The following is a 20146-nucleotide window of genomic DNA, read 5'->3' on the forward strand; positions in this document are numbered from 1 at the left end:
TCTCTAGAAGCACCAAATTTTATCGTTGAACCGATATATGTGACATGCGCGCAGCCAGATGCTTAAGCTTTTGGAGATAGCGGCCGGCTTTCGAGCGTTCCGTAGCCCGATGTCACCGTCGGCTCTACACCGCCCCGGCTCGAGGTTATGCTACTTGCACGCGACAGAGCATCGGCGACCGCACATTTCCTGGTTTCGCTGAATCAAAAATGGCCCTACCATGGCAGCTCATGCATGCGGAGATGGCGGGCGATGCCACGTTCCAGGGAGAGTGGCAGCGGGCCAGGACACGGCGGGCCGGCACGCGGGTCCCGTCAGTCGGTCCCGCTGTCCCGCGTGGCAGTCCGCCTCTGTGGTGAGGGTCCGCAGACACTGGTGAGTCCGCCTCTGGTGAGGTCCGCAGACACTGGTGAGTCCGCCTCTGGTGAGGGTCCGCAGAGGTGCACAGTGGGGTGAGTCCGCCTCTGGTGAGGGTCCGCAGACACTGGTGAGTCCGCCTCTGGTGAGGGTCCGCAGACACTGGTGAGTCCGCCTCTGGTGAGGTCCGCAGACACCGTCCGTGTCCGGCCGCAACCTGTCATGTCTATGGAGACACCCCGAAAGCATGCACTGAAAGGTGTATATTGTCTCTGGGGTGGTGAACCACCCACGCTGTTTTTTAAACATGGTGTGGTGTAAGCCAGCTTCTGGCTAAGAACGATTCAATTTTCGTCCGGGTGTCTAGTAAACTCGTGCCGCAACATACGTGCTGCTATTCTTTACGAAGAAGCAGCCGAACAATCCAAGGTATGACTAACGTGGTATGACAAGGCATGGCTTGGCAACGAACGGTCCAGCGGCCCGTGGCCATTCGTTCACAGACATAGTAATCGCCGGACGCTGTTCGCAGACATAGTAACGACCATTCGTCGTTGGCAGACATGGTAACGACCGTTCGCCGTTCGCAGACACAGCAACGACCGTTCGTCGTTGGCAGACATGGTGACGACCGTCCGCCGTTCGCAGACAGAGTAACGACCGTTCGTCGTTGGCAGACATGGTGACGACCGTTCGCCGTTGGCAGACATGGTGACCATCCTAGCGTCACTGGTCGTTGCTGGGGCTGGGCTCTGGCGTGCTGGGCCTCGTCACTGGTGGCCAGGTGTTCGCCGCCTCGGCACTGCGCGTGCTGCGCTTCTTCCAGATCCTGCGCATGGTGCGCATGGACCGACGAGGCGGCACGTGGAAGCTGCTCGGGTCCGTCGTGTACGCCCACAGGCAGGTGAGCCACGCTCGTCGGCGACGCGTCGGAATGGACGCGCGGACGCCGGCGCGTGGACTTGGACGTCGGTAATTGACGAGGGTGTGGTCGATGCCACGCGGCTGCAGCCCGTTAGCACCGGACTGCTACCGCTAGTAATGGGTCGGTGTTTCAGAAGTCTGATGTTTGTGGGAACGCATGGAGTTGGTCTGGTTATTCTTGCGGATGCCCGTTGTATTTGGTTGTTAACACGTTACAGGAATTGAAATTTGTTCCCCTGTGATGTTGTTGGCCAAGGTAGTGATGCACACCTCCAGTAACGTTCTCGCCGTTTTTGCAGGAACTCATCACGACATTATACATCGGGTTTTTAGGTCTCATCATCGCCTCATTTCTTGTTTATCTAGCTGAGAAGGACTCGAATGGGGAGCAGTTCTCGTCATACGCTGACGCGTTGTGGTGGGGCGTAGTAAGTAAAAATGGTGTTCGCATGCGATCAGTGACCTGAGCTGAATCGGTGTTTTACTTTGTCGGGTTTTTATTTTAAGGGAGCGTTTTAATCTGTACAAGAACTGGGGTATCTATTTGAAATGGAGGACAAATATTCAGTCATTTTCTTTTTATTTGTTTCTTCCGACTTGCAGGCTCTAACGTTAATTAACAACAAACTTCAAGTTATCTCCCTTACGCAGCTTGCCAAGTGCGCTCTGAAAGCTACGATTTTATGCATGCTTAATGTGAGCTAACTGTGTTTTCTTTGCTGAGTTGTGAAAAATCACCAGAATTAGCGGTCAGCCAAATTCTCGTGTTAGATGGAAGCTCAAAAGTGTGATAATTGTGCCCAACGTGTAGTACGACCCATGGCCGCGCCTGAGGCTTACAGGGTGACAGCATCGGTCGCATTATCCCCCCAGGTGACGCTCTGCACAGTCGGCTACGGCGATATTGTCCCCATCACGTGGAAGGGCAAGCTCATCGCGTCTGCATGTGCCTTACTAGGAATATCGTTCTTCGCGCTGCCAGCGGTGAGTTCTCCACGCGGCGCGGCACAGAGCCGATGCCGATGACGCGTTGAGGCATACCTACGCAGCCGATGAAGACAAGCGAGATCGTTAGACGGTATGTTTGTGAGGTCAACATCTCCTTTTTTCTTGTTGGCTCTGAGACGATATGCAGTTTGTGGTCGCGTGGTCATGTGATCACAGGTCGTGACAGGCTCCGCGTCCCTGTGCTGTGACTTCTCCGAGCGTGAAGGTAGCGGCGTTTTTTTTGCGCGCGGCAGAGGAATGCCTGGTCATCAGCAGCCCGAGACATATAACACAATTACTGCGCGCCAAAACTGACGCCGGCACAAGAACGTGCGCCAGTACCTTCCACCCGACGGTGTATTGACTGGGCAAGCGGGAAAGCCCTCCCGCACCGATGGGATTGTACGCTTCGTTGCATTACGCACTGCGTTGGCGCCCTACTATATGAAACGATGGGAAACTCCCACGTCTGAAACAGCACACGCGTGGGCAGTACAGGGTGTGGATGTCGGCCTTTGTGCAGACTAACTTCCAGGTCCACGTTATCAGGAAAACGCTGCCGCGCACATCTATCGTGCTGATTTCGGTGTAAGTGCAGACATTATTTTTTCGACCATTGTTTTTTCTCATCAGTCCATACACCGCTTACCACTCCTCAGTTCGAAGGGATAGGGCAGAGGCATGCCTGGGCGGCGGACGACCGGCTCCGCGACGGTCCCCTGGGCCAGTGTGGCGTCCATAAGCGCCGAGCGATCGTGCGTGTCGCTCTCGACAGACCGTGGGGCGACAGCGCGTCATGGCGCGTGACGTACCGCAGTAACGCAGTAACGGAGGCGACGGCGCAGGCGGCCACGTCGCCACGTCACCACATCACCGCGGACGCCACGAAAGCGGCAATGTAAGCGCTGGGCGCGCGATACTCCCCGAAACTCCGTCAGCCGCTGCCGCCAGAGGAAGAGTCACCGCGGTGAACAGGCAGCTATTGGACGGCGCTCGCCCACGAGTTCCACTCTGCTAAAGCAAACACTGTCCGCCACTGAGTCCAAGCCAAAAATCTTAGTACTGGAGTCGCCACACGGGCCAACGCCGATTTTTAAATTTAGGTTGTAAGCCGGTCAGAGACAGTGCCTGGGTGACGCAAAAGCACGTGCGTCACTTGCCAAGAAAAGGAAATCGGCGTGGAAGTGCTTCATGGGGGTGTTTACGGTCACATTCAATGGGTGCTCTTCTAGTTTTATAGATAACTGATATCCCAGCGGATGCGTAATGAGTTATGACAGCAGTGTAAAACGCATTTGGGCTTGAAACAGTTATAACCCAACATTTTTCTCCTCATTCCATGATTCAGTGGCCGTAATGGTGCAGATACACCACTAAGGGATGACGGAAATAAAACCCATCACCAGGGCAGTAACGACTTGTGCGTGCCACAGATCATTGAGCAACGGAGACAAACCAGAGCTTGACGAGATAACTCAGATTCTATAAGGACACTTATAAGAAATAGGCAGCATGGGCGGGTGGGACAATCGCATTCTTTGGGCAGGTGCGTTGAATAGGGTATATCTGGCGACGCTCAAACGAGACATAGCATCTTGTCGAAGACTGAGTGTGACTGGCAGCCAAGTCAGCCTTATTTTCCTTGCATGGGTGCGTAAGGTACTTTTCTCTTCCCGACAGTCACCTCTTCGGAGGAAGCCTGACGATATAAACCGCACGGTGTTAAGAAATCATTTGTGTAAGCTTCACAAGACACAGCAGCTTCCCGCTTCCAAATCATTGTTGATGGATGCCAGCTGGGGTTGGCAAGGAAACGGATATATTGTCTGTGCAATGGTCGCCGGCATTGTAGTGTTCGCAATGTGCTGATAGTACTGATGGGTAATCTGTTCGAATGAACATTCGCTCCAGCTAACGGCACGCTTGCGGGGCTATCGATATGAGTTAGTGGTGAACACTACCCTGGAGTCACCGAAGAGACCGGGCGTTCCCAGCACAGGCTGGGGTGCTTGAAATATTAAGTCGCTGGTAGTGAATCGGTGAAAAATGGATTATGCCACATTATTGAAATTGCAGTCTTCTACCGTCTGGTATGCGCAGTGAAACCCAAGATTAAAGTGCCTTTTAAAACAAAAATTCACAGGTTATAGTCATGAAAGAACAATGCTGTATACAGGGTGTAGTTATATTTCACACGCTCATTCGTACAGCGTGCACGGGTTGTAGTCATACAGGCCATTCCCACACGCCAGAAAACTGAGTTACAGCCATTTGGGCAATGCCCATGAACGCCCACCACGCCCTCCTCTGCATTCCGGCCGACGAAATTGACAAGCCTTGGGCAAGCGCTCAAATGCACATGTGTGGCTGGCGTACTGAACTCCGAAATGGCGCTGCCTGCGAGTCATGGGGAGTCATGACGTCACAACTCATTATGAAGGCGCGCATGGCCGCCGCGCCATGTACGCCGCCAGCGGCGACACGCCGTGCAATGCGTGTAACGGTGGCCATTGTGCCTCGAGAAACGGCGCGTAGCAGCAAGCGGCACGTCCGACATCAACACACCGGCCGCGGCGAGCTCGGTGGCCGCCGGCGTCGTGAGCGGCGGCCAGCGCGCGGCGCGCCTCGCGCAGCGCGGTCTGCACGCGAGGCGGCTGGCGTACCCCGTCAAAAATAGACACCGCCGCCAATTCCATCAGCGGACACTGCGGAGCACTTGAAGCGTCCATTCCTCGCGGTTCCTGGGTCGCACGTGGCGCCGTCGGCGTGTGGGCCGACCCGCCGCCGACCCGCCCACGCCCCTCCCTGACCGCCCACCGTCGCGGCCGCGGCGGGGCCCTGCCACTGTCGCTGAATGCAACGCGAAGCCAGACGCGGACATCAATCAGCAACGTGCATCGCCGCGCGGCGGCGTCGTTACGTCCGGCGGCCGGCGCCGTCGACTTCGGCGGGCCTTCTAATTGGACCGCCCGACCGCAATCGATAGGCTTGCAATGCCGCCGGACCGTCGATGCGGCGAGCGTGGGTAGTGCGCAGGGGAGCCGAAGTTGGTGACGACGAGGCGGGATGGGGTGTCACGTTCACGCGGCCCAGCCGTCCACGGATGACTTTTTGTGGTATTGGATTGCCTCGGAGCGGAACGGCCAGTGGGATATATGGCGCGACTGCGGAGTTGGAAATAAGGTCATGCTGTCGGAGCTACGCTGTTTGCTGTCTGGCCATCGGCAGTCATTCCTCGGTGGTCCACCCTTCCGCCGAGTTAGAAGGGGATCGCGTCTTTTTACATGTTTTTTTTTCTTCTCAAGTTCATATTGCTAGTGCCAGGTTTCCCGCATAGTCGTCCTGTCTAGGGTATTGATGCATTGGACTGACTGGCTATACAGTCGGCGCGCTGGGCGCCGGAATAAACTACACGATGACGCTGATTTGCTGCTGTGCAACGCGCGAAATTGGGGCCTGATGTTTCTCAGAAAGGGCAAATAGAGAACGGCGACATAATAACTGGACCCTGTATGAGAAAGCCTAGAGCCTTCAAAGCAAAGCAATTGCTGCACGACGTACACTTGCATTAGTGGCGGCGTTGGAATTGCTTTTCTGAATGCAATGCAACCGTGAAGCCCGGAGAGTGGAGGCCGCGTCGTATAGTACTTATGGAAGGAGAGACAGACGCCGAATGATTGGTGCACAAATTAAGATGAAGTGCAACCAGAAGTAACACATCAGAAAACTCAGTGGCGAAAGAAGCACATAGTGCTATTGCCAACAAGGTAGGGTGAGGGGGTTTTGCGCACCGGAACGAAGCCTGAGGGTACTGTCTTCGGGGTTGGCCTGACCGCCATTTTCTTTGCGGGCCAGCGGTATGCGCGCCACGTTGGTGTCTGGCGTCGAAAGGTGTGCTGGCCGTTGGGAGCATGTCAAAATGCACGCAACCCACACACACCCACACCCACACCACACCCACACCCCACACCCACACCCCACACCACACCCACACCCACAGCCACATCCACCACACCCACACCCAACACCCACACCCACACCCACACCACCCCACACCCACACCCACACCCACACCCACACACCCACACCACACCCACACCCACACCCACACCCACCACCCACACCCACACCCACACCCACACCACACGCACCATACACACACACACACACACACACACACATACACCACCACACAACACATATATATATATATATATATTATATATATATATATATATATATATATATATATATATATCTCTCCTCTCTCATCTCTCTCTCTCTCTCTCTCCTCTCTCTCTCTCTCCTCTCTCTCTCTCCTCTCTCTCTCTCTCTCTCTCTCTCTCTCTCTCTCTCTCTCTCTCTGTTCGATGGCGCGGCGATCTGGGCGAACCGCGGCGGCTTGGCGCCGAAGCTCTTGTTCAAGCCACTAATGGTAAATGTTTTCCATGGATTACTTTGGGCTTGGAGCACCTGTGAGGCAAGGCGTGCTCCGCATACGCTGAACTCATCTGCCAGGCTGCTGCGGCCCAGTTCATCGGGGAATTAGACTTTCGTGTCTTGTTGCCAGACAGGCTTGCGGAGGGTCTTATGTGGCGTAAATGCTACTGCGCGGCCGCCCCGAGCCAGGTCGATCCATTTTGGCCCATGTCAGCTGACCCCTCCAGGTCAGCCATGCCGATGGAGCATCCGTCCAGGACTCAGATTCGACTCCACTGGATTGCGAGCTCAGCGTCTTTCCACAATACCGTAGAACAGGGGTGTCCTTTTGTATACTTTGGCGTGTGGGGCGGGGGGGGGGGGGTCTAACCCCACCAATGCTGCCTTGAGCGTCTCAATGCTCGCAGCAAGTGTCTGATTTGTTGGTCCACTAGTTATCTAAACACATCAGTGCATCACTATTATCATATTCCTGTAGCAGCAGCATCCATAGCACGCGGCTTCAAATAAGAGGCCATTCATCAACATCACAACAATTTTGGAGCCAACATGATTCTGAAACAAGGAGCAGTACGGATACCGGGGACGCGAACCAGAGCAGCAGAAATGAGGGGAGCAGAAATGCAGCAGAAATGCTCTGGGGGAGCAGCATCACTCGCATCTAGTGCGACTGCAGTGTACATACCTTTTGGAACACATTCGAGTGGTTGACAGAGGAGTGTCTTTGGCTTCAGAGCACCTGCTGAGCTTGCATGTGCCCTGAACGTACCTCCAAAGTGGAGCCAATCCCGTTTATCCGGCGGTTCTACCTCCCGACTTCTGTCAGACCAAACTGCAGAGGTTTGCACAGGCAGTGCAGCGCTGTGACACAGCCGTCCCTGAGCACGCGCTCTCTGCCCCTGACCCTGGATGGCCTTCGCCGCACACGTACCCGACCTCCACGCCGGCAGGGCATCCTGGGCTCTGGCCTGGCGCTGAAGGTGCAGCAGCAGCAGCGGCAGAAGCATATGATCCGGCGACGCCACCCGGCCGCCATCTTGATCCAGTGCCTGTGGCGCTGTTACGCGGCCGACGAGCACTCGCTCTCGGTGGCCACGTGGCGCGTGCACCAGGTGCCCTACCCCAGCCCGCCCACGTGAGTGCTGCTGACAGCGCCGGCCAGGTCAGGCGGTAGCCGGGCCTCCTGCCGGCGGACAGAGCCGACCGCTGATGGACCTCGTCATGATTTACTGCTAGCGTGGTCTGGGAGGCGTCTTCGAAGGTTTGATGGCTATTTATTTCACATACTTTGCAGTGTCATTGTGGTCTGTTCAGCAAAACGCTCAAACAATATGTGCCCCCGTATTTTTATGCGGACGATTTTGGGTCTGTCCAACCCGGCGTTTGTTTTTTTTTTGCTGTTGATTTTTCTGCCTCCCGCTTTTTCCCAGATGATGCTTATATGAGTACAGATTTTAACATTTTGACATTTTAAGGTGGATTTTAAAAGGTCAAAGAGAACCAACAACGAGAATGCTTTCAAAACACGATGATTCAAGCGTCCAATCGTTTCATCGGCTAATGGCAGCAAACAACATTACCTACCTCGCTGTTAATGTACTTCATTCAATCACAGCTCGTTCCACCATTGCATTGCAGGCTCAGTCCTTCCACAGTCTCGTGTGTTAGCACCCGGCTTATATGTGCCCCATGTACATAGACGCAAAGCCAGTGTTCGACCACGTGTTGTGCACCGTCACGTAGTTAATGCTCATACCACCAATCTGTGTCATCCCCGACCCCGCCGGTTTGTGCACACTCGGTCCTCCGTGCGTGCGGACGGCCTCCGCTGTCGCTCGGGTGTCGTGTGATGTTTGTTCCTGTCGTCCGCCAAGGGCCAAGGCTGAGGAGCAGGTTCCCATGCACCTACGGCCGCTGCTTCCCCCCTCGAGCTCAGGCTTGTAAGTACCGTGGGGCGCGTAGCATCGGCGGCACGTAGCAGCACGCGCCGCGCGGCGGGGCCGGGGCTGGCGCCGGCCGCCGCCGAACGCCTGGCGCGGCTAGGCCGGAGCTCCAGCTGGCACGGGAGGCGCATGTAATCCGTAGGGCTCCAGCAGGGACGTGCCGCCCGCCAGCGCAGCCAGAGCGGTCCACGCGGCGCCGCCAGCGCAGCCGACTAACTTCCGCCAGAAAGCCGGCTCAGCTCCGACCTAAATGGTCGTCCTGGAGTATTGAGACGTGTCCTGGAAATCTGCAGAGTTGGGAAGCTTCTCAGCGGTGTTTTAATAGTCTTTCGGAGAAAAGTTTTGGACTTCCTTTTATCGAATTTCAGTCACGTCGGGTGAAGGGACTACACATTTGTCGGAAATGAATCTCTGAATCGTTTGGATGCTGCCATGCTCATTAACAATATGGGACATGCGCTGCGCTGCAGCTTAAGCCTGGACAATGACTAATGAATTAGCCTCTGCATGGGTGGTATTCGTTGGCGTAGTGATATTCGTTTGTCCTTCGCCCTTTCATTTTGACATGGCTATCTCCTCTTTCCCTCTTTATCTCTCCCTTCTCGTCCTCTGTTTCTCATTCTATATTCGCCTTACATCTCCCTCACGTATTACGCTTTGTTTGTTTTACTTTCTTCTCCGTTGCCTGCATGCTATATTCACCTTATTTTACTCGCGGTACGAATGACTCGAGTCGTTCTGTTCAACAAGCAGACAGGACCAGCTGTGCGCCTCTGCAAGGCCCGATATTGTAACTCCAGTACTCATGAGGAGCTTTATGGCATGCGTCTTTCGAATAACTAAGTCGTCTTGGTAGACCTGGGCTTACATTTCCGGGCTATCGACGTCATGCGATCACTACGGAAGGGTACTCCGCTGAGGGCGGAGGAGAGGCTGTGGGTGTGGAGTGGACATCAGCAGAGACACTGCAGCCCATCCGAGGGCTGGGTCTCGGGGATAGCCGCCGGGCTCCAGGCGTCCTCACACGGGGTGTCCTCGCGCCTGGGTCCAGCGCTCCGTCCAGGCAGCCAGACGCAGCGCCGGGCCGTCCGGGCGCCGCCCCGGCCGGCCCCAGCTGCCGGCCACCCGTGCCACCGTGGACAGGTGCTCCGGCGTCCTGGACACGCCTCTGTCTCGGATGGTCGCGCGTGCTCGTTGGGCGTCTGTTCTGCTTCGGCGGGATTGGCCGGGTGGGGTGGTTTCGTTCGATGTATGAGCAGGTCTGGATGATGAAAATAACTAGACAACTTCCAGCATTGAAGGAAGTTTAATGAATAATCCAGCTTGCAAGCCCAACCATGCGGCAAATATGCACTTAAAAAGTGATGCAGTCATTATGGGGTGTTTCAAAATCGTAGATGAATTTAAACTCCGCTGAAACGTCGAGCAATGAGATGCACATGTTAGCGTGCTTGGGAACACATTGTAGTCTGGCTTGCATGCATTGCATTGTGGGCCTTGTGATCATTGCAGCGTAGATTATCGATGGTATGGTGTACCAATACTGCTTGCTTTGCGGCTGTCCTTACCTCGGTAAGCTGCACATCTCGGCCACTAGATGTCACGTTAGAGCTGCCGCTGACTTACAGCTGATGTGTAATTTAGGACAAGTGTCTGCTAGTACATGGTCGCTACATTAGTTATCCGATTACAGGCCTCGGGATTTGTTGTGTGCGAAAGGAGTATGGTCCTCGTGTATGTGACGTCATGCTGCTATGCAGACAACGTCACAATTGTTTCAACATTTGTGCTCGTGCCATGATTTCCGTCAAGATTAAGTAACGCAGCTCATCAACGTTCTTGATGACGTGTTTCCTGCGTAGGAATCTACATCTGCGGGGCTCATTCTCTTCCCCCTTCATTAGCGGCCTTCACACCTATTGGCCATGCCGTCAGGATGCATATTTGGCATCGGCCAGTCTCTTGTTGATCTCCACTGGTCCGGTCTCTGTCGTCCGGAGACTGTGAACCAGACATTGTTTTGTAACGTCTTGACGGTCTCCCTCTGGCAAATACAGGCGTCTTTATTTCCCTTGCAGCAATCCTACATCTGGCTTATGTGTGGTGAGGGTCCTGCCGCAGTAATATATATATATATATATATATATATATATATATATATATATATATATTTAGGAATGTGTTTTCAGATTCCTTCCTTTTCTCATGTTTGATTAAAGATAACTCCTGACTCAGCATTGACGAGCTTTTTGACGCATCGTTCTAGTTTCCGGGCCTTTAACCTGGCATCATCGCTTAGATTATAGGTGGTTCGCACGCAATTGCTCATATATTCATCGTTCCTTACATTCTAACGTTTCGAGATCCTATCTCATCGTCGGAGAACACTGAAAGTCTTCTAAAGTCTTCTAAGGAGCGATGACTATATGAGCAATTTTGTGCGAACCATCTTCAATCCAAGCCATGATGCCAAGTCAAAGGCCTGGAAACTAGAACGATGCGTCAAAAAGCTCCTCAATGCTGGGTAAGTAGTTATTTTTAATCAAACATATATATATATATATATATATATATATATATATCGCTGAGAGCGTTTACCTTCTCAGAGTGGTACCCATTTTTGCGTGTAGCGGTCCCGCTGCTATCGTGCTGCCGTTTTTAGCATGTGTTGGGTTGAAGTGTCTATCTCACATCTGTGCGCTCAATAGCCGCCCGCAAATGGGTGTAATGGAGGCGTGGTTAGCACATTCGACTTCCACCTGGGGGCCCTAGTTCCAATTCCTTCTACCCCTTTTACCCCTGGGCGGAATGGTGTGAGCATGGACTCTGGGCGCTAGTGTAATCACTGCCTTCGACAGGGCTCCATGACAAGGTGCTTCAAAAACTGGGCCGCATTCATTTAATATAATAGTCCACTCACGCCCAACTATAGAGGTACAGATATAGACGCGCACTCGGACTGCCCACATGGATACTTCATCCGGTTGATCATGTAAATGTTGTTCTTGTGACTACCCAATTAGGCATGGAGTGCCCAAACTCTGCCGCACTGCGCCTTAAAGCGTGATCGGAGCCGCGTATTTTCGGGAACGGGAGCGAAATACTTTCTGTTGTCACATAATCCGAGGATCGAGCCACCTCAAACCTTGATAAAACGTCTTTTTAAGCCAGCCCACTCAGCAGCAGTTTCATGAACCGCTGGCTCCCATTAAGCACACAACGATGACATCGGTGGCCCCCACCAGAGCAGCCCCCGACGTTGGGGCAGCCCGGCGTCGCCACCGCCGCAGCGTCGCCCCAACGTCGCCTCCGCCCAAGCGCCGCCCTTGCGTCGCATGACTCGTCTGCGCCACTTCCAGCTTCAAGCACAACGCGTCATTTGTGTCTCGGCTGCCGACCATCCGGCGCAGTCGGCCTCTGAGCACCTCGGCGCAGCTGGCAGCGGCGCGCGCGCGCCACGGCGACATCAACTCGTCTATGGAGAACATGGGCACCACCAGGTAGGACTCGGTGCGCCGCTGACGTTACTGTCTGACGTCACAATCTGACGTCACTGTATGACGTCACTGTCTGACGTCACGGTCTGACGTCACGGTCTGACGTCACGCTGACACTCGCCTCGCCGTTAATGACGCCTCCTGGCTGTGCGAGGTAACAGTTTTTGTGTGCGGTGAGCGTGTTGCTACCCGACTCGTGTTTTTAGTGTCTGGCAAGGTGATTTGTCCATCGTACACAACGATGACGCACTCAATGGGTAGCGACTTGTTCGTTCCCACAGTATTTTATCTAGTTGTTACTATCGTCACCCAGCCGTCACTTTCACTCCAAGCCTTTTGTTTTAGGACCGTTTAGCATTACGGCGTACTCGTCACCTGCTGCTTGCAATATGCACTAAATCTGTATCTTTTCTGTATCGCGGATAGCAGATGACGCGCTAATATATTATCGTACAAAACTTGTATGTGTATGTGTGTGAATGTATGTGTATACGGCATGTTCGTTGTTTAAGGTATGTGCATACTTCGCAGCGGTCAGTTGCCCTTTGATTTCGACTATCAGGATGTTTGATTATGTGAAGGGGCCGGGGCATCGGCCCTGCCAAAAAGGCTGTAACCAAAAGCACGGCGCTAGACGGAGTGGTTGCCTGCTTGCTTATGTAATTGTTTAATCTCGGCAGTGGCCGAGCCTGTGATCTACGATCTCGTTGCCAACTTTCCGAAACTGCCCGTTTTATTACTTGGGCGTATTGGATTGTATTGACCTTTGCCGATGATCTAAGTTAGCAGCTCTTGGTTCGTCATGCATAAGTGAATTATCGGGTCATCAGTGAACTGGAACAAGCAGCCTAGGCGTACAATGCTGCGAAGGAAAGCGAAACCCGTATAATCCTGCTAAAGAACCACTTCGTCGTTGCAGGACTAGTACTTGCAAAGCTGCAGAATGTTGGGGTGGCCGGTGTTAGGGAACGCCTTAGTGGTAACTAACTATCCGTAACCAAAGTGTCAGTGCTATGTTTTGAGACAGTCTCCGTCTATGTTTTGAATGGTGATCTCACAAACTAAGAAATAGATAGTCTTACGTAAAAACAGAGGATTTGTCTCAACCAGATCTCTGCGATTGATAATGCGTTTCATGTCGCTAGGTCGATTACTGACCCCACTAGGCCACGCCAAAATTAAATTTTCCTGAAAACCGAACTATTTCAGATTCTCATGCTAATAACATGCACGTAACCATGTGACGCGGCAACATGAAACTTACACAAACCGTGTTGCTTGTTTAACTCTGGCAACATTATGACGAATGTTCTGTGCTTTAAGCATATATGTATGATATGGAGCTTTAATGACGTAGCAGTGTCAGTCCCCCGCGCGCCATTGGTGGATTGGACAGTTGCCGCCCGCGCCGGCGACGTGGATCGGGGATCGCCGTGCAGCGTTCCTGAATGACCGCCGTTTTTCGCAAACCATAAATGGTAGAGCCATGTTTTTACATAAAGCTGCATGCAATGAACGTCTCAAAAGCTACTGAAAATTTGGTTGAACTGGCGTGATCTACACGACAGATGTGATCAGAAATCCTGGGGGGGGGGGGGGGCGACGGGGTTGCATCAACATCCCTGAAAACCCCGGGGGCGGGGGCATGAACCCCCTCTCAGGGGGAGCTTCAAAACCAAAGTTATCCGACATTGCTACGAAAAACACAGGAAATAATCCCGATAGTTTTAATCCTCCATTGTTCGGCACTTCATCATTATCGTGCCTTGATTAGGAGAATACTGTCGATATGAGGACTCACCGTTCGAAAAAAAAACCAGCTTAAAAGGTGTGGGTGCTAGGGGACATGCTCAGCACACTGAGAAAGGTCAGAAGGCAGCAAAGATGCTCGACGCACTCAATCACCATGTTGTCAGAGTTGCTAAGGGTAACGTGGGTATATTCCCAGCGTCTCCAAGCAAGGCGAGCTGCCGCACTTATGTGATCCGTAAAGGTGATTGATACCTAACAAGAAGGGAGTGAAGTAAGGAACGCCTTCCTAGACACAAGAAAGGTCACAGAGCTGCAGGAGAACCCGAATTCGCGGCTCATCCCGGAGACCAATGTCCAACGAGAAGAACAATGCCATCATTACATATGTCAAATCTTACTTTACATAAAGTGGCACCCAATGATCTGTTACCCCACCCGACTTGGAATGGAGGTGAATGCCGAGTTTGCAGGCCAGCTGATGGCGTGGCCGGCATCAGCCCGCACTGTGGGGTCACCCCACCGGTGACCTCGCTCAGTGGAAACCATGTACCGGCACAGGGTTTCGAGAACAGCGTCTGAAAGACGCTTTGCTGCAATGTCTGCCAGCTCACTAGCCAGATGGAGCTGGCTCTGTGGCCAACTCTGAGGGACGCACATTTCGGGCCTTTGACTAGAACTGCATGTTTGCTGTCCATTTTCGACGCTGCCTAAATTCTATGGAAGCATGTATGTTTCCAAGAAAATATTGACGTGAACGCTAAAATTCAATGGCGTCGACGCTCAATCCACCTATCAAATCCCAATCCAATCAAAATCAAAATCATTCCTGAAGATCCGCGCGGAGTTGATGTGAGCCCAGAGGTTGTGCTGGCCGTGGGCCGAAGAAGCAGCATTTCCCACCGTCCGTGGGAGTTCGCGGGCCACTCTCGTCTCTTTTGACGCCCCCTACGCCCCAGCACGCCCCTGCTGCTGGCAGGGCGTCCAGGGTGCGACTACCCGGGTGCGTCGCGCTGAGCCAATGGCGCCTCCTCAGTGGCGCTGCTCGCACCGCTGTTGCCAACTTAATCCCGTGCGCTTAGGCGTAGCCGCAGTGGAGGCCGCCTGGCTCGGAGGGTCCGATTTAGTGGTCAGATGACGCCAGCTGACATATTTATCTGCGCTGGAGCCATGCGCGCGGGTGACAGGTCGCATGAAAGGTCAGCGGGTCGGCGCGCCTCGCCGCCGTTCTTTGCCAGTGGACCGGAGAGCGCGTGCGCCCTCGACAGGGGGGGGGGGGGGGGGGGGCAGGGCCACTTAGGGAGCGTCGCTCACCGCTGGCGTAGGCGAGGTCCCGCGTCAGCTTGAGCGACCCCATCTCCGGCGTAATCCATGCACCATTGATGAAGTGGATTATGCCCCGGAATGGGATAGCATGGAAGTTTAATGATCACCCGGGCAGAGAGTGATGGGGACCTTTCCCGATAAGTCTCCAATCCGGCAGCTCCCTCGGAAGACGGCTTAATAATAGATACCTTCTCTGCTTATAGACGGCCTCGTATTCCTCTGAAGTGCTCAATTCTAGATACTTTGAGTCTCCCTGGAGGCCATCAACAACTAGGGTGATCGATAGATTATCGCTTATGGCCGACTTTGATCGTTTTTCGAGTCACTGAAGCTACGCAACTTTTGAAAGCAGTTTCAGTAATCATTGTTGCATGCGATGCATTTTGTTTGAGATTAATGCGAGGATAAATTTAACCTCCAGAGATATCGAAACCTTCCTCTCCGATTTTTTTGTTCGAGTGCTCAAAATGAACGAATCGCATAGTTTACTCCTTGGAGAGCGCGTCAGCCGAATTGTTTCTACAATGTTGTCAATGGCGAGCTCATGACAAGCGAAACTGAGATGGAATGGACTTCGTAGCATCGCGCGTGTTGTAAAAAATTTAAGCGTTATGCAAAATGAATGTTTTCCAAGTGTAGACATGCTCAGGTGTGTTCACAAAAGTCTAAAAGTGTTTTAGCTATAATAGTTTTAACTATAAACTAGTTGATTCCATAATCTTAGTGATGATAGCGCTAAGACAGTTGATACCCCTGTTAACAAGGCCATGATCTTTGCGTCTCCCTGGAGTACACTTTGATCACACACACACACACACACACACACACACACACACACACACACACACACACACACACACACACACACACACACACACAACACACACACACACACACACACACACACACACACACACACACACACACACACACACACACACACACACACACACACACACACACACACACACACACACACACCACACACACACACACACACACACACACACACACACACACACACACACACACACACACACACACACACACACACACACACACACACACACACACACACACACACACACACACACACACACACACACACACACACACACACACACACACACACACACACACACACACACACACACACACACACACACACACACACACACACACACACACACACACACACACACACACACACACACACATATATATATATATATATATATATATATATATATATATATATATATATATATATATATATATCGGTCACCGTAATGGAATGCGTGGTGGCCCTTTATGTGCTACTGGACTCAATCTCCGTAACGTTTCGTTACAAACGTAACAGGATAATGTAAGCGATCTTAGAAATACGAGACTTGTAAAATTATGTTAGAAATATTGATAGATCATCATGATATAGACCTTAAAATGGCTACATAAAGATGATTACTGTTTCGCACCCCGGCACCCCCCCCCCCTTAGTTATTCTAGGACAACTTCCGAACGGTGCGACTTAGCCACCCAAAAAGATGACTAGCTGTAGACAACTGAATAGCTGATCTTTTTGTATAATAAATTAGGCATGCTTCGTTTGGCCGCTGGCATAGAACAGATCAAATTCTAGCCATGACAGTCAGCGACGCAATGTGCAGGAAATATTTCAATCAATGAGACATTGGAGTGTTTGACGTATTAATGCAACTTTGAGGTATAGTTTCTTAGACAATAAGTTTAAATCAAAATTGCAACTAATTCAACTAGTCTTGAGAGTGAGGTACGAAGGCAAAATTAACGCCAAAATCGAAACGCTTTTTGTTGGAGAAATGTCTTTTCCTTAATGACAGTGACACCAACAGACTTTCTTGCTTTGACCTGATAGAGGTAAAAAAAGATTGATGAACTAAATTATATCTCTGAATCTTTTGCTTTGAGGATCATGCTGCCTAGGGAGTTCTTGACGCCGGTTGTAAGTTCTTGCATAATATAATGTCAAAAAAGCCCATATATAAGGACTTATATATCTATATATATACATATATATATATATATATATATATATATATATATATATATATATAGCCTTATACAAAGAAGCTCTGATCATTTTAACCATGTAAATGATAGATTAGGCTAGCTAGCCTTACATGAGCTTGATGGCCTGATATGAGACTTGGGTATTATGGGCTACCTTCATGACGAAGGATATGCCGCAGTACATGGCGTGGCACTGAGCCTCCTTACACAATCAAAGGGGCTGCGCCAAACTAAAAACTGTTTTTTGAAGTTTTGTATGCATGCACAATGTTGCTTTATGCACTCCTAAAGCATATGACGTATACCCTTTTTCGGGAGTTTTCACTTCGATGCAATAATTTTACGAAGTGTTCTGCAACGCAGATAAAATGGGTGACGAGTACAACCCGGTAATGCTTTCATTACGGCAGCGTTAAAAACCATAGCGTTAAAGTCAATGACAATCTTGCAGGTGTTTAGGATGTGTTATGGATTTGCATTTGTTGCAATTCACAAACCTTGTTGAATAGGAGTGTACTGTCTCTATTATTAGGCTCTGAGAAATATGAAATTAATAACCTTTATCTGGTTATCCCAGCTTACTGAGCATCCTTTGCTTCCTGATGAAAATGCTCTATAGGCAACGAACCACTGTTATCTGTTCTCATCCAGCCATCGGTGCCAGCCCTTGCACAGCGCAGAGCTCGCCGTTTCAACAGCGCTCCAGCAGGGCTGCCGACAGGCTCTCCACCGTCAGTGGCAGCGGCGCGCCGGCCGGCGGAGAGCGCTGGCCGCCGCATCCCCGTCCGCAGCGAATGGCGGCGGCGGCGGGGGCGGGGGCGGCATCCCTTGACCGCCCTCTGACCGGCCGTTTGTGTTCAAGCGACGACCATTCGGCGCCCGTGCGGCGTCTGGTGTCGGTGATCCTGGAAGAGTCGGCCGACACCACGGGTACAGCAGGCGCCGCCGCCTGTGCATGCCGTAGTGCGGCCGGCGCGCGGCGAGGCGCTGACGACGCGCCGCCGTGCAGCCGTAGAGAGCGAGACCCAGCTAGACTAACCCATCGCCCCCGTCCGTCCTAGGTTACACCCCAGCCACAGTGAGGACTCGGTGACACGGGAAAGCTCGGAAGTGTCGCTCGGTGTCAAAAAGAGCTCGGATGGTGCGTATAGGCGCGCTTCCGTGCCCCTCACGTGACCGCGCTGTGCACGTGGCATGTGGCGCGTGCCGTGCCGTCGGGGACGCGTGCATGCTCCGGGGCCCTCGCTGCATGCGGCTGTGTGCAGGGGCTAAACGACCAGCCGCAGAGACTGGCCGAGCTAGCAGCCGTGCGTGCCTCAGTGTCGTCCGGGGCTCCGAAATCGTCACTGCAGCATGCGGCGGTCGCTCGGCGGCTGTGCTGTGGAGGTCCTGTTGGACGAGGTGGTGCTCTTTTTGGCTGGCTCCGCAAACCCGCGCCCGAACATAGACCATTGGTTTTTCGGCACATTCTCCGCCGTTGACGAGCATGTCTTTTCGTGTGCATTGCCTCGTTATTTGGTCCCCCCCCCCCCCCCTCCTCAATCCGCCTCGCCCCACGCCACTGCTTGGTCGGCTTCTGAATTGCTTGGATTTGGGCCAGCTCACCTGGCTTGTCGGGACTGAAAGATTATTCAAGCTTTGCCCAAATTGTCTTTCTTGGCGATTTGGCAGCAGTAACGCAGTCTTGATTTTGCATGGCTGAGTTCTGTAGAAGACCAACTTATGTTGGAGGAGTTCAAACTTTGCGTGCTGTCCAGATGTTCCTGAGGCGGAATGAGAAATCAGGACTTAGGTCACTTGACAGATTTTCTCTTTGTGTCACGTGCTCTGATGAATTCAGCTTCGTACCAAAGTTAGGAATTGTCTTACCTAACATTATTACATCTGCGAGCTATTTACGCCACGAGCTACGCTCACATCAGCAAGCAGGCAAACTGATGGATCGTGCCTACAGCGGCCACTGTTGCTGAGCTCCGTGGCTCAATGGGATGGGGATCATGTTAGATGTCAGGCGTGTATCACTTTTAATGCATCTTTATACGCAATGTCAGCACATGAGCGTCCGTCGTAGCCGTCTGTGCTCTCTGCTTTCAGACTTGACAGTAAGTAGGCGATGTTTGTACTTCAATTCCTGCTTTGCGATTTGCTGCCAGGGACTTTAGCTTTATTTGAATTCTTGAATAATTCTGAACTCACTGGGTGCACGTGGTTGGTTGACGTAAATTCGTAAACTTCATCCCTTGGGTTTGTTACGATCTATTCCTAATGCCATGACAATGAGCCGAGCCGACGGCAAAGGGAGATATCACATGACTCAGGGTAGTACAACTAACTTATGTGTGCCTATCTCTTTGTCATCTTTGTCGACTTTAGCGTTGGTTTTGACCCGCATATTGCTCCACCTCATTTCCCATTTTATCCCGTAGCCGGAATGAAGAGGAAAACGCCATGCCGTTGGAAAATCAACATATCATTGCAGGAAAAGAGGTGCACATCTTCCCATATGTCGTGTAAAGAACTACGTTCTCGCGCTCTTAATCGGCCATGACTCGGCTCCGCATCCACTTCAGGCCTTATGGTGATAAGCATTCCGCGAGTCCCGAGAACACTCATGGACGCCTCTGAAAAATGAATAAATGGCTCATGGGAGGGGAGTTGTTTGCGCTCAGTCAAAGATAGAATCGGAAGTATGCTGCTCATAGCACGTGCCATTGCACTGTAGCCGACTAATTATGTTTCGGGTCACCCCCATCATATAAGGCTTGCATTTGGCGAAAGTTGACGTTTTTACCCACTGCAACTTTTTGTGGACTGTCTTACCTTTATGTCGTCGTGGCTTTGTCTCTATCACTCCTCCTTGTATTTTGGATTAAT

The 20146-nt window shown here is 52.1% G+C and overlaps 1 pseudogene; it reads left to right on the forward strand.

Annotated features, from left to right (window-relative positions):
* The first annotated feature begins 242 nt into the window (after positions 1-242).
* LOC119100019 (potassium voltage-gated channel subfamily KQT member 5-like) overlaps positions 243-20146 on the forward strand; it is a 106764-nt pseudogene continuing 86860 nt past the window's right edge.

Source organism: Pollicipes pollicipes, unplaced genomic scaffold (genome assembly GCF_011947565.3).
Source record: "Pollicipes pollicipes isolate AB1234 unplaced genomic scaffold, Ppol_2.1 Scaffold_4881;HRSCAF=5763_pilon_pilon_pilon, whole genome shotgun sequence".
Classification (NCBI taxonomy): domain Eukaryota; kingdom Metazoa; phylum Arthropoda; class Thecostraca; order Pollicipedomorpha; family Pollicipedidae; genus Pollicipes; species Pollicipes pollicipes.